The sequence below is a fragment of the Cetorhinus maximus genome, chromosome 4, assembly GCF_964194155.1.
Source record: "Cetorhinus maximus chromosome 4, sCetMax3.hap1.1, whole genome shotgun sequence".
Taxonomy (NCBI): domain Eukaryota; kingdom Metazoa; phylum Chordata; class Chondrichthyes; order Lamniformes; family Cetorhinidae; genus Cetorhinus; species Cetorhinus maximus.
In genome coordinates this window covers 62,381,250-62,396,136 of record NC_135882.1, presented here as the reverse complement: position 1 = coordinate 62,396,136, position 14,887 = coordinate 62,381,250, and positions in this window count along the sequence as shown.

Below are 14,887 nucleotides of genomic sequence, written 5' to 3'. Positions count from 1 at the left end.
GGGGAGTACGAGCAGCCTGAAGAGACATATATCATTTGGCCATAATGACATTTTGTGTGCATATCGTGATGATGCGCTTCAGTACAGTTTATGTCACCATATAGCTTTGCCAAATACTTTTTATGAAGACAGTGCCACTTTAAACAAGGAAGTAGAAGGGTTTTAAATTTCAAAAAGTACAGATATTTTATTCAAAAGTAGTTAAGCGATGTCCATTTTGAGACTTTAAGGACAACAAGTCCAACCATTGGACAGAAAAAGGTTTCCACACTTAAGAAAATTCATCCTCAATTGAACACTTTATTTTTTGGTTTAAATAAATATATTTAGGGGCTAATTCCCCAGTTGGATAGACAGTCATGTACTGCAGGCCAGCAATCAACAATTTTTCCATGTAAGTGCTGCACCTCTGAAAGAATGCCCCATCAAGAAATCAGCCCTTCAATGTATCTGAGTGTAAGTGTGATTATACATTTCTGTGTTGTTTACAGTGATGTTACTTTAAGACTGTCTCTCAGGAATATTTCCATGTTTGCTGTCTGAAGAAAGCTGACAGAAGTTGGGAATGTGAGTTGTGAGGAGGATGAAAAGAGGCTTCAAGGGGATTTAGACAGGCTAAGTAAGTGGGCAAGAACATGACAGATGGAATATAATGTGGAAAAATGTGAAGTTATCCACTTTGGTGGGAAAAACAGAAATGCAGCGTATTTCTTAAATGGTGCCGGATTGGGAAGTATTGATGTCCAAAGGAACATGGGTGTCCTTGTTCATAATTCACTGAAAACTAACATGAGGTGTAGCAAGCAATTAGGAATGCAAATGGTATGTTGGCCTTTACTACAAACACTGCAGTCCATGTGGTGTAGGTACACCCAAAGTACTGTTAGGAAGAGAGTTCCAGGATTTTGACCCAGCAACAGTGGAGGAACGACGATATATGTCTAAGTCAGGATGGTGAGTGGCTTGGAGGGGAACTTCCTGGTTGTGGTGTTCTCGTGTTTCTGCTGCCCTTATCCTTCTAGATTGTAGAGGTCATGGGTTTGGAAGTTGCTGTCTAGGGAGGTTTGGTGAGTTCCTGCAGTGCATCTTGTAGATGGTACACACTACTGCTATTGTGGGTCAGTGGTGAGGGGAGTGAATGTTTGTGGAAGGGGTGCCAATCAGCAGGTTGCTTTGTCCTAGGTGCTGACAAGCTTCTTGAGCGTTGTTGGAATTGCATTCTCCAGCCAAGTGGAGAGTATTCCCTCACTCCTGACTTGTGCCTTGTAGTTGGTGGACAGGCGTTAGTGAGTCAGGAGGTGCGTTACTTGCCACAGGATTCCTAGCCTCTGTCCTGCCCTTGTAACCATAGTATTTATCTGGCTAGTCCAGTTCAGTTTCTGGTTAATAGTAACCCCCAGGGTATTGATAGTGGGGGATTCAGCGATAGTAATGCCATTGAATGTCAAGAGGAGACAGTTAGATTCTCTCTTGTTGGAGATGGTGATTGCCTGGCACTTGTGTGTTACTTGCCACTTGTCAGCCCAAGCCTGAAGCAGCTGAGGATGGTTGGGCCTAGGACACTACCCTGAGGAACTTCTGCAGTGATGTCCTGGAACTGTGAGAGCTGAGGCACATGATGGCATTTCTTTGTTGAACAATACATTTTATTTAATTGACCTCTGCATTCCAGATTGACTGTTGCCCAGTGTGAGAGTTTGGATAGAAAGTGAAGCATAGAAGTCTATAGGTATGGAAACCTCAAATGCAACTTGCAGTGCCATCCCAGTGATAGAAATGATAGATCAGCTTTCTTCAGACAGCCAAATTCCTTCGTTACTGCCCAGGTGAAGCAGAATCAACAAAGGTTGTTTTTCTTTGGAGTCTAGACATGCCCAACGAGCTGACAAGGTGAGTAAGGATGGATATGTACACCACTGCTTGAATCAAGAAAGTTGTGCATTTATAAAGCCATCCCTCTGCCAAATAACATCAAAGAAGTTCCCAAAATAGTTCCTGTATTGTAATTTTTAGTTGGTACAAGGGAAGGTAATGTGAGTTAAAATCTGGTGAAAGAAAGTGCAAAAAATACATTTTCCCCAAACAAGCTGCATTTTGAAATGCCGCTCTTAGAGATCCACTATTAAATTTGACCATGCGACAAATACAATTGGTCTCCACCTTTAAGAAATCACTTCCTATTTGCCCTAAATTAGCTTGATTTTCCTCATCCATGCTAAATTTAGTGTAAACACTTAAGACAGGGCAACAGTTGTGCAAAAACAAGTGGGAATTTGGTAATATAAATATCAGCCTGATTTCCCAGCTGCTTGTCTATCCTACCCCAATACTAAGAGCGTATGAAATGGAATAATTGTCCTATTTTTGGTGAAGTTTTGTTTTTATCAAGGAAAGGGTGTCAGTATTGATGAATGAACACTCTTCCATTTCGGACGCCTAGTGTCAGCCTTTAGGACTCTCAGGTCAAGTAGAGCACTGACAGATGAAGAGTAAATCTCCCTTTACCCTACTCCAACAATATATTTTGACCTCGACCTTAGAAGAGAACCCTCAATGGCAACACTGTGAATTTTCCATTTCCTGCGATAATCACCACTGTGGCTGCTCTAATTTTGTCTTTACATTTCTCCCGTTGTTGTAATACTGACAGTGTGCAAATTGTGACCATGAGTTGTAGCTACAATACAAACCGTCATCACTCTTGAGTTGGCGGGCTGGAAAATTATTACACATACGTGGAACTTTATCTGTCAGTAGATCTGACTGCTGAGAAGTGTTTTTTAAAATCAATGACCAGGCAGTTAGCTATTTCATGAGTAAAAATTGAACAGCAGTATGTTGTAAGGTTGTATGTTGCCTCATGTAAAGGCCTAGAGGCTTGTATGGTTGAACAATAACTATTTATTAATAACGCATAAATATATATATATATATATATAGGATACGGTCCTGACTAAGTGCTATCTCCATGCAGACTTCTACCAGACTCTCTACTACACTCTACTATTCCATGTGACTCTACATTATAATGTGGGCGGTATTGTTTCCCCAGTCCCACCTTCCCCCTTACAGTCCCGAACACCCTAATACTACACCAACCACCCCCACCCCAAGTCTTTACCTAAATATATTTACAATGATATTTTCATGCAACCCTTCTCCCCTAAGCCTCTGACTTTACAGATTCTGATGATCTGGAAGCTTTACAACTCTTCCATATCTTGTTCTTATCAAGTTTGGTGGAGTGGTAGTCTCAACTGCTTTCGGCTGACTTTGTCGGTCTGGAGTTGAAGTTGTAATACTCAGTGTTGCAACTGTTTGGGTGTCAACATCTGGTTCACTTCTTGCATTCCTTAGTGTTGTATTTTTCTTTGTTGATAATCTGTCTTCCTTGGTCGGATACCATGGGCTTATCCCTCTCCTTTTGGAGTGAATGTTCGCTCTGTTCATTCATAAGAGTGGACGCAGAATCACAGAATTGTTGCAATGCAGAAGGAAGCCATTCAGCCCATTGTGCCTGCAGTGGCTCTCTGAATGAGCATTTCACTTAGTGACATTCCCCTACCTTCTCCCCATAACCATGCAGATTGTTTCTTTTCAGAGAATCATCTAATTCCCTCTTGAATGCCTCGGTTGAACCTGCCTCCACCACACTTTCAGGCAGTGCATTCTAAACCTTAACCACTTGCCGCGTGAAAACATTTTTTCTTATATTGCTTTTGCTTCTTTTGCCAATCATTTTAAATCTGTGCCCTCTTGTTCTTGACCCTTTCACGAGTGGGAACTGTGTAAAAACCTAACCCTGTCTGGCTTAGGTTTTCTTTTTCAGTGGGCTCCATCATGTTCTTCCTGGAAGTTGAAGGTTTGCCTCCCTTATGTCTGTATGTCCCTCATCCTTAAACTCAACCTGCAGTTTGGCTTCTAATGCCGTGCTCTGTTACTGCATGTGCACTTGTGGGCCCCTGAGTTTTGTCCTGGTGAGTTGGTGGTCGCTTCTCTCCTGCTCCAGGATCAACTTCCTGTTTTGTGTGTGAGCTTGAAGCTCCAGCTCCGTTGCTGTAGTTTTTCCTGGTTCTGTGACAGAAACTGTTTGACTCTGAAGTTAGAGCTCAACCTGCTGCTTCTCCTCTGTATCTTCTGTTTTAAGTATGTTGGTGCTCATCTGGAGGTTTGGCTGGTTTGACCGAAGAAGCAGAAAATGCTCTATCTGCAAAGGAGCTGGAATACCTGCCTCTGCAAAGTGAGGACAATTCCAAACTGATGTCTCAGTTGAGATCATCAGCACTGGTGAACCTCTCAGGAGTCTCTAATTCAGTGTAGTTGACTACAGTGGTCGTTTTGATATCTACTGCTGTTTTGAGGTAGTTAAGAGCAACACAGGCGTCTCTGCTCAGGAGAGAAAAGGGTTGATTGCGAATGGCATACAGAATTTCGAATATTTGCTTATTGCCATATTGGAGCAGCTCTTAAATCATGCCTATGACTGGTAGTTGGATTCTTCTGGGACCATATAGTAGTCTGCTGTCTGTAGCCAGAGGTCTTTTAGCCACAGTTTCTGACCCGAGAGCACCACCAATTTGAAATTCGTGAGGTGGCCTTTTACCGATATGTCAGCATTCCGAAATCTGAACCTGGGGATCCTTAATTTCTCCCAAGCAACATTGTTGGACTTCTTCCTGGTGTGGCTCATCTATCTCATGGACATGTTTGGGATCCTCCACACAACTCAAGGTTTTGGACTTACACATCTTTCCAAAGTGTCCCAGGCGGTTGCAGTGAAAGCTCTGCACAGTGATTGCTGGACATTGCCTGCACATGTGAGGTCTTTTGGTGTCACAGCATGATATGGTCTGCCACCATCTTGTGCTTTGTTTGGGTATTTCTTTCCTTGCCTTGGAGTTTCCTTGTCCTTTTGTTGCTTTATGAGCTGGACTGTTGGTGTTGTCCTGTACAATGGTTTAATTTAACCATGCAAAATGGATTGGTTTTGCTGGCGGAATTCCAATTGTCAATTTAGATATCTTTTTCCAAAGCCAGATCTTCTTTAGATTGGAGTACATCTGAGAGTATCATCAGCCATTCCCACTGTTCAGTCGCATATGAGCTCTGACTTAAGATCGCCATGGTCATAGCCTTCAGCAAATCTGTATAACTCGTTTATGAAAGAGTCTACATGTTCTCCAGGCTTTTGGACTCTCGTTAAATTTTGCTCGCTCCAAAATGTTATTGCTTCTTAGGCTAAAATAGGTATTGAAGGACTTTGTGACTTCTTCAAAGTTATCAGGAGATTCATTTATTCCTTGCTGGGCAATTAGGTCATCAGCTATTGGACCTACTGAATATAATAGTGTATTCACTTGTTCAGCCTTTGTTTTCTTATTTAAGCCTGATGCTATCATATATTTTTAAAAATCTTCTTCTCCTTAAAGCCCAATTTGTGCCTGGTCTGGTCCTTCCCTCTGCCTTAATTGGCCTGGCAGTGTTGATTTACCATCCATGGCTGTTTTCAGTGCAAGGGAATACGGCTTTATTTTTTTAAAATGGCCCTGCAATAATCATTTTTCTTTCTCTTCCCATGCTTTTCAGGATTTGGCAGGATCCCGTCATGGTTATGGAGCTGTTGTAAACCAGAGATTCTGCAGAACGAATTGTTTTGGCCAGCTAGTTGCATTCCTAAGCTTGGTAGATCGCATTGAAGCCGAATTTTAGCTCTGACTTCTCTTTTTCTTTCTGTTCACACATGGTAACCATGTGTTAAGGTGCTGACTCTGGATCCAGGCTGCAGTGTTCTTAAAGTCACGCTTGTTAAAATAATCGCTCCACCAGTGCTAATTGATTATTGTGCAGAATTTAAAAGCTTATATCAGCCTTTTTTTTTAGGTATTTTCTCACCCTTTTGTGATCTGGCTAGGTTCTTTGACCTTACTTTTGATCGAGTCTCGCAATGGACCTCCACATGCTCTGGTGGAGTCTTTTTATACTGCACAGTGGACCTCTCTTCTGCCCTTCAGCCTCCATGCCTGTAATAGAGCTTCTTTGGCAACTTCCAGCTGTGCATTCAAGGGCTTCAAGTTAGGCGCACTTCTCTCAGGTCAGATTGCAGTTTCTTTACTTCTTAATTCTTAGGAAGTTTGAAGTCCTTCACCTGCTGCCACTATGCTGTAAGGTTGTATGTTGTCTCATGAAGAGGTCTAGAGGCTTGTATAGTTGAACAATAACTGTTTATTAATAACACATAACTGTATACACATATATAGGATACGGTCCTGATGAAGTGCTATCTCCGTGCTGACTTCTACCAGACTCACTACTACACTCTACTGCTCCCATGTGACTCTGTACATCAGAGTGTGGGCAGCACTGTTTCCCCAGTACCACATTAACCTGGACAGTCCCAAACAGCCTAAACTACACAGTACAAGGCACCCATTAATTGTGAAATTAAAATAAAAATTATTTAAAAGTGAGCTTCCCACTGCCAATGTTTATTAGAAGCTCTATTACAGGCATGGAGGCTGAAGGGCAGAAGAGAGGTCCACTGTGCAGCATAAAAAGACTCCACCAGAGCATGTGGAGGTCCATTGCGAGACTCGATCAAAAGTAAGGTCAAAGAACCTACTCTTGCCAACACAAATGCAAGTCTTCCTTTGGAGATAAGCTCAGCTACACAAGTAACAACCTGCACTGGCAGTTTTATACTGAACCTTTGGCACCATCCTATCAGAAAAATCTCAGCACCACAGCTCATACAGTACAAAGACAACTAGAATAAGCGATCAATGTAAGGCTGAAATATGGGCCATTCTACATTGTGAACTCACAGTCACCAGGAAATGTGCTGAGGCCAAACTCATTTCATGTTAGAACTTTACAGCTGGCAGAGAGAAAGGTCTTTAATCTCACCCGTCTGGGCTGGATTCAACCCATAGTCCCAGGAAAGAAAGAACAATATTCTAACCCAACACATTACCCAGTCAATGGAAGGTGACCTTTTACATCTTGCTTTTCAAATTAAAAGGGCTCCCAAAGAAGAATTTTGGTTCAAAACTGCATTTCATCTTTTCCCATAGTTTGTTTCAAAATAAATCTGTTTGCTTGACGTGCAGTTTCAATTTATAATTTTCATTTAATATCATGTTTAGAGCCCTAGCTTTACCTATTTCCTGGCAATAATAGATTACATTTACATAAACACATGATGACATCATTGTTATAATATGTCTAATAGCTGTTTTTATTTTTTTTTTAAACTTAAGAGTATCAGTCTCTTACATTGAAAAAACAAATTACTTCAGCCAGAAATAATATTGAAATGTGTTAACTGGCCAGCACATTGGAAAAGCGGTTCAGCTTTATAACAACCCAACTTGACCTTCCTCCATTTTAAAAATAACAACCTTGAGTTTGTATTTCTGCTGAGTTATTTACATTGTTATTAATCTGATAAATTAAAATATGGAAAGGACATTTCTCCCCAGTAGAACTTGTATCTGTTTTGGTAATAGCAAACAATTGTATATTATACTATTGTTAAAATTACCATGATGCTGTCTGAAAACAACAGCAACAAACGCATTTATCTTATTTATCTTATATGTATATCATTTTACATATCTTGAAAGCTATTGAATTACATTAATGTGATAACAGCAAGAACTATTAGTTATATTTTAAAACCACATTAAGATGATCTGCTGAAGGACAACCGGAATTAAATAACTAGATTTCAGATAAAACTTTATTGCCTTGAAATTCAAATCAAATAAAGAACACCACATGTTAAGAGGAATCTAGCATTTCTCCAGAATTACTGGTCATCACAATGCTACATTATTGTTCTGAAGGCTTACGTTTGCAGGTAGAGTGTTAGATTTGTCATGCAATCTGCTTAAGAGGTATGGAGATATTTTCATAGCATTGACCAGGATAAATGGAATTGCACTTTGCTCTGACATCTTGAAAGAACTCTCTGCTACGATTAATGCCTTTTAGTAGGCAATTATTTCTCTCACATTAAAGCTTGAAATAAATATATTGGTTGAAATCACAGTTAAATTAATTCCATACAAAAACTATTTGAGTATTGCTGAAAAAAAGAGACATATTATCGAAGCTTTCCGTCTTACGCTTATTAGGACAGCTACGCAAGATAAACCAAAAGTAAGGGGACAATAATTTATACTGCATGATAAGAGAGAGTGTTGATTCATTGGCAAGTGGATTCTGATTGGTGGAGGCATTGCCATGGAGATTGCAACAGAACAGTTAACTGTTAACTGTCAGTGAATGAACCAGGGAATGGCAGTCCGGCAAGCTTTTGTTTAGTTGGAAAAGGCTGCAAAGGACAGGGCCCTGTGTGTGAATATATGTGGTTTCTAGCATGTATAAGTGAGCCACACTATGAGCCTGGCTGATAATCTTAAATTGGTTTTCAATGTAATTCTTAGCACAATCAGGATTGTTTTGCAAGTGTTGTCCAATAGTAGAATCACATCTCATGTTGAACACTATTTTGAGTTTTGCAAGCACAGACTGGTTGGGTATGGTTAGTGCTTTGCCTGTTACGAACAGCTGAAGTGTTTGATACAGTCCATCAATCATTGGGGCATATGGCCTACATACCTGCCAATACACCAGCACTGAAATTCATATACATTACTCATTTGAATGATAGGCAGAACAACTTCTTGGCTTGTTGGCAGCATCCTGTTAGTGCATTCTGTATGGCAACATCTCTATAAATCAGAATCCACTTGCCAACCAATAAGCACTCTCTTCTCGTGCAGTATACATTGTTGTTCCCTATATTGTTGGTTTATCTTGCATAGTAACAGCATGAAACAGCTAGCTTCACCTGCTGTTAAAATATTTGAGACACCTTAACCTTCCAGGGTAATCTGAGGTAGACTGGCACTTGTCATGATCGAAGGTGATGGCTTTAGCCCATTTATGAGTTTGCATGATATACAGTGAGCAATGATCTGATCAGGGTAGCCATTATCCTGCAGGATGCCTTTGATGTGCCCTATTTCAGCATCAAGCTTGCATGATGAGCAAATGGCTCGGGCCCTATTTATGAGCTGATAAGCTCAGATACTGATAAGGTCAATCTTTTAGCATGTGGAACTGTAGGAATCCCAACGTGTATATTGATCAGTGAAGGTGGGCTTACGGTAGACAGTAGTAGAGAACCCCTTGGCAGATTTTTCAACTAGCACGTCAAGGAAAAGGAGTTCATTTGACTGCTCCATTTCAAAGGTGAATTTGAGTGCAGGATGGAGCCCATTAATGTTTGTAAGGAAATTCTTACATGCAGCTGTGGATGCAAATATAGCAAACATTTCATCTGCATATTGGCAATAGGAGGTTAAATGTCATTTCATTGAAGATGGGTTTCTGGTGGAAACTGACAAAGATGTTTGTGAGAGCTGGGCTTAGAGGGGATCCCATGGCAACACCAGCTATTTGGGCAAACATGGCATTGTTAAAACTGAACTCAACTGCATGGGTTGCTGAGTTCATAAGTTCAATGAACACAGGTTCAGATATTGGTGTTGCATCTAGAGCGACATGATATAGTGATGTGGTGCAAATGTCTATGGTTTCCTTGAGTGGTACATTGGTGAATAGGCTAGCAATGTCAAATGAGCACATGGGCACAGCATTGCTATCAATATGCAAGTCTTGTATGGTCTTTGAAAAGGTGAACGAATCTTTCATTGTGTATGTGGAAAATACCTACAGTTTCACGCACTATAAGATTAGCCTTATTGGCAACATCACAAGTAGGCCCGAGCTATTTGCCCACTATTTGCTCAATCCTGATTGTGCTAAGAATTATACCAAAAACCAATTTAAGATTATCAGTTGGGCTCAAAGTGTGGCTCACCTACGCATGCTAGAAGCTATATATATTCACACACAGGGCCCTGTCCTTTGCACACCTTTTCCAACGAAACAAAAGCTTTGCGGGCCACCATTCCCTAGTTCATTCCCCATGGCAATGTTTTGACCAGAGTCGACCTGCCTGGTTTGAATTTGAAACAAAAGCTTGACAGTAAATAGCTAACAGTTAACTGTTCTCTTCTGCATTCTCTATGGCAACATCTCTATCACAGTCCACTTGCCAAACAATCAGTACAATCTTCTATATATATATATATATAAAATCAAAAACAAAAAACTGCGGATGCTGGAAATCCAAAACAAAAACAGAAACAGAAATACGTGGAAAAACTCAGCAGGTCTGGCAGCATCGGCGGAGAAGAGTACAGTTGACGTTTCGAGTCCTCATGACCCAAGGGTCATGAGGACTCGAAACGTCAACTGTACTCTTCTCCTCCGATGCTGCCAGACCTGCTGAGTACTATCTTCTCATGCATTATAAATTGTTTTTCCTTATCTTGCATAGCTGTCCTGATGAGTACAAGATGAAAAGCTTTGATAGTATGTCTCTTTTTTCAGCAATACTTAAGTTCTATGAACATACAGATATTCTGTCTTACCAAACAAAAACAATTATATATTAATATTGTTACGACCAGTTAAGAAGGGATGAACTAGCTCCCCTCTATTCAGCCTCCGTGGTTGGTCACAGCAAAGGTTTAAGTTTCTTTTTCACAAGGATATGCCTTGTCCAAATCAGAGGCCAGAATGTTCCAGCTGACGTGCGGATGGTGGAGCCCGCATGTCAGCGCTTAAAATGTTGTGCACTGATGTTGCGCGAGCGTGCCGACGTCAGTGCACGGCATTGCGATATTTTGGTCGGTTGGCACGCTCAGCAGCGGGGCGTTCACCCGCCATTAATTGAAGGCCTCGTTAAGGCCCTTAACTTGCCAATTGTCCAGGATTTTGAGGAGCCCGTGCGAACTTCGGGTTGGAGCAAGGGCCCAACAGGCAGGCGGGTAGGAGATTTTTAAAGGAAACTCATGCAATGTTGGGATATGTGGACTCAGAGGGGTTGTTCATGTTTTACACTAAGTTTTAATTGCAGAAAGTGTTTTAAAGTTGCCTGTGTGATTGTTAGCAGTTGACATCAATTTCCAAGAGCTTTTTGTGTACTTTGAAACCAGTCTGCAGACAATAATCTTTCTCGGGCCTGCAGCTTTCCAGAGGTCTCCATTTTGCCTGGGTATGGGTTCTGATATCTCCACTGGAGGCAGCTCCTCTGAGGAGGAAGGGAGAGATAGAATAAGGAGGAGGCCAGGAGTGGACAATCAGCCTACAGGGGAGCTACCTTTGGGAGGCCAGGCGCAGGCACAAGGGGCGCAGGGCCAAGAGGTTGTCCAAGGTGGAAGGGGCCACAGAAGATGCCACTATCCTGCTGCCAGGGCATACAGGCTGCAAAGCAGCTACCTCAATATGACTGAGGTGCTGTGCCGAAGGAGGCTCCGACTGTCAAGGGAGACAGTCAACTATATCTGTCAGATGATTGGCCCTGAGATCTCCCCTAACTGTGTGGGTGGACACCCAATGCCAGCGGCTCTGAAGATCACAGTTGTCCTCCACTTCTATGCCTCAGGCTCCTTCCAGGGCTCGGTGGGTGATCTTTGCGGTGACTCCCAATCAGCTGTTCACACTCGTGTCAAGCAGGTTACAGACGCTCTGTTCAGGCATGCATTGATCTTCATCCACTTCCACTGCGACCAGGCAAGTCAGGCACAGCGAGCCAGAGGCTTCGCAGCCATTGCTGGCTTCCCCCGTATCCAGGGTGCAATAGACTGTACACATGTGGCCATCAAGGTGCCAGCAGGTGAGCCCGGTGCCTTCGTCAACAGGAAGGGCTTCCACTCCATGAACGTGCAGATAGTGTGTGGTCACAGGATGCTGATGCTACAAGTCTGTGCAAGGTACCCAGCAGCTCCCACGACGCCTACAACCTCAGACACTCCCAAGTGCCAGGGCTCTTCAGTGCTCCAGCCCGGCTGGATGGTTGTTTGCTGGGTGACAAGGGCTATCCCCTGTGAAGGTGGCTCATAACGCCTCTCTGCCATCCAAGAACAGAAGCTGAGCAGCGCTACAATAGGAGCCAGGGCACCACAAGGGCTGTGGTGGAGAGAGCCATCGGTCTTCTCAAGATGCGCTTCCGTTGCCTGGACCGCTCAGGGGGCGCACTCCAGTACCCCACTGATCGCGTCTCTCTGATAGTGGTAGCATGCTGCGCTCTGCCCAATCTTGCGCTGGAAAGGGGGGATGCAGTTGACAATGAAGACCTTGACATACTGGATGAGGCTGCACATGATGAATCCAGCAGTGCCTCAGAGGATGAGGAAGCACAGGGCGATGATGAGGGGCAGAACGACGACCCTACTACTACAAGGAGGCAGGGACATCCGGGACACTTTAATCCAAAGAATCTTCATCTAGCTTCACACACACGGATCAGAAGGACCAGCATTGCCTGGAACTTCCACACATGGCACTTAGGTGCCACATCTTCCACCTGTTCAGCTGCAACTAAGGGCTTTGTGCAGAAACATCAAGGTCCATTCAAACACTCATGATAAATATGTGAAAAAAAAAAATGCACCACAAATAAAAGACCCTCAGCCATGGTAACAAAGGTGAACTTTATTCTGTCCAAAAGAAAAGCAAACAACACTCCATTGCAATAAGAAAAATTTGGGTCCCTATTCTAAGGGCAACACAAAATCACCAGTGACAAACCCGGGGAGTGCCTAAGGTACCTTATACTTATGTTTTCGGGTGCTACGTCTAGGTGCCCCCCCATCGCTCAGGGTGGCTTGCGAGACAGCCTGCTGACTCTGCTGTCCTACTGGCCTAGATGACCTTGGAAGGCAACCTCTGGCCCGTGGAGCCTGTGATGGCTCCGGCTGGGAGGGTGTGGCCAGTTCCTGAACTGGCACCTCCCCAGTTGTCGCAGCCTCAACGGAAGAAATGTTGACTGGCAGAGTGGCGGAGGAGCTGCTGCCCTTATTCGGAGCGCCCTGAGAGGAGCCCGCAGCGACGGCAGGCAGCTGCTGAGCCAACGTGAGGTCACTTTCGACCTCCCTGCTCACCGCAGATACATGGGCACCGAGCGCTGATGCTTGGTGCCCACAACATCTCCCACATTGGGAATGGCCACCCGTGGCCAGTACCGCTGTGAAAGCTTGTAGGTCAGAGCATATCCCAATCATAAAATGTTCCATTCGATTGAAGGCCCTCTCTATGAGAGTCGCCAATCTCTCATTGGAGGAAGCCTGAAGCTCTGTTCTGAGGGTCAAACCTTCACGTACACTCTGCCTAGACTCCTTTGTCGCAGAGAGCAACTGAACCACTCCCTCATGCAACCCTGCCAGATGCAAACGCACTTCCTGCTGCTTGTCCTGCAGCTGCTGCATTGCTGACATCTCCAGAGGCACATCATCAGTGCCAGACTCAGCATGTGCCTCGTTCCCTGCAGTCCTCGGGCTTCTGGTGCCATCGGTACTCTCTGCCCCCACTATCTCCTCCAGCGATCATGATGTGCCCTCTCCACTGTGACCCAGGACACTAGCCGATGGTAAATTCCCCACCGAGGTGTGTGTGTCTGTGCTGGTGCCTGGCTGGCTGAAATGATGTGCCGCAAGTTGCACTTGTTGGCCCTCAGGTGTGGAGGGGGGGCTGGGGTTTCGAGGTGCGGGTCGCTCTGGTAGTGATGCTGAAACTAACAACAATGACAGTGCATCAGTTAGCGTACATTCACTTCAACCTTTCATCCCTTTCCCCCCCAGCCTCATAAGTCGCTCACCCTTCAAGACCCTAAGGAGACGAACATTGGTGAGGTGGGAAAGAGTCAAGAGGAGGCCCAAACATTAAACGCACATGCACAGATATAAAAACAAAAAACTGCGGATGCTGGAAATCCATGCAGGTAGGCTGTTCAGATGGCCTTAGGAATGCCACATGGCATGTTATGTACCATTGGAGTGGGGAGAGTGCAGAGGTACCTGACCTGGATGCATTCTGGCCTGGATAGCTGTGGGGCTGAGGAAACATCGCAAACACTTGTGACATTTGCCGTGGAGCACAGGAGATTGAATGGTCACATTATTGGCCTTCATTCCGTTAGGAGGTGCACAGACTGGGTGTGCAGGAGGCAACATTTCCCCTTGGCGCAGGGATGAGTTACATGGTGGCATTTATCTAAGTTGAGTGCCATGAGGTTCACAGCTGAGGTGCTGAGGACCTTTTGGACAACGTAATGTGGGGCGCACTGGCTGAAAGAGTGCTGGGGTAACCAAACCTCCTAAGATGCAATAAGTCTTTGGCTGTGCAGCAGCGATCCAATGGCATGTTAGACCATGGTGATAGTGGTCACAAACGGGATAAGGTGACTTTGGAAGGTGATGGAGATGTGAAGCCTCAAGGGGACGAGGGTCCCTTCTGTATGACCCACACATCAGAGTGTCTCAGTCTGTGAATGAGCAGTGTTTCAGTATTAACGATTGCAGCAACCATCAGTGCTTTGGATGGTGGGCAGACAGAGTGGATGGGACTGTGGACCTCAAATACCTGGCCGCTGGACCCCAGCCTCACCGCCCCTGGCCTCCTGCCCAGCTCCATGACCTATTCTTCAAAGGTTGTGAGGTGCTGGAGGAGGGTGCACCCACCTCCAGTCCTCTGGCGCTCCCAGGCATTGTGGTGACTTTTTGCCTGCAAAACAGAGAAGAGGATTTATTGGGCTGCTCGCTCATGTACTCTGCACGCGCACGCCGCACCCCAACCACAGTGGCCCATCTGAGGCCTCCAGCGGCTCCTGTCCACACTACTGGTGATCAGTCCCCAGAAGATAGTACGGCTGGTCCCAACCCCCTCCCCCAACGGCCACCTTGGACACATTCAGCGTCCATCGCTTTGAATAGCACACGGGTCTTAGCACCCACGGCAAGGAGGCGCAACTAGG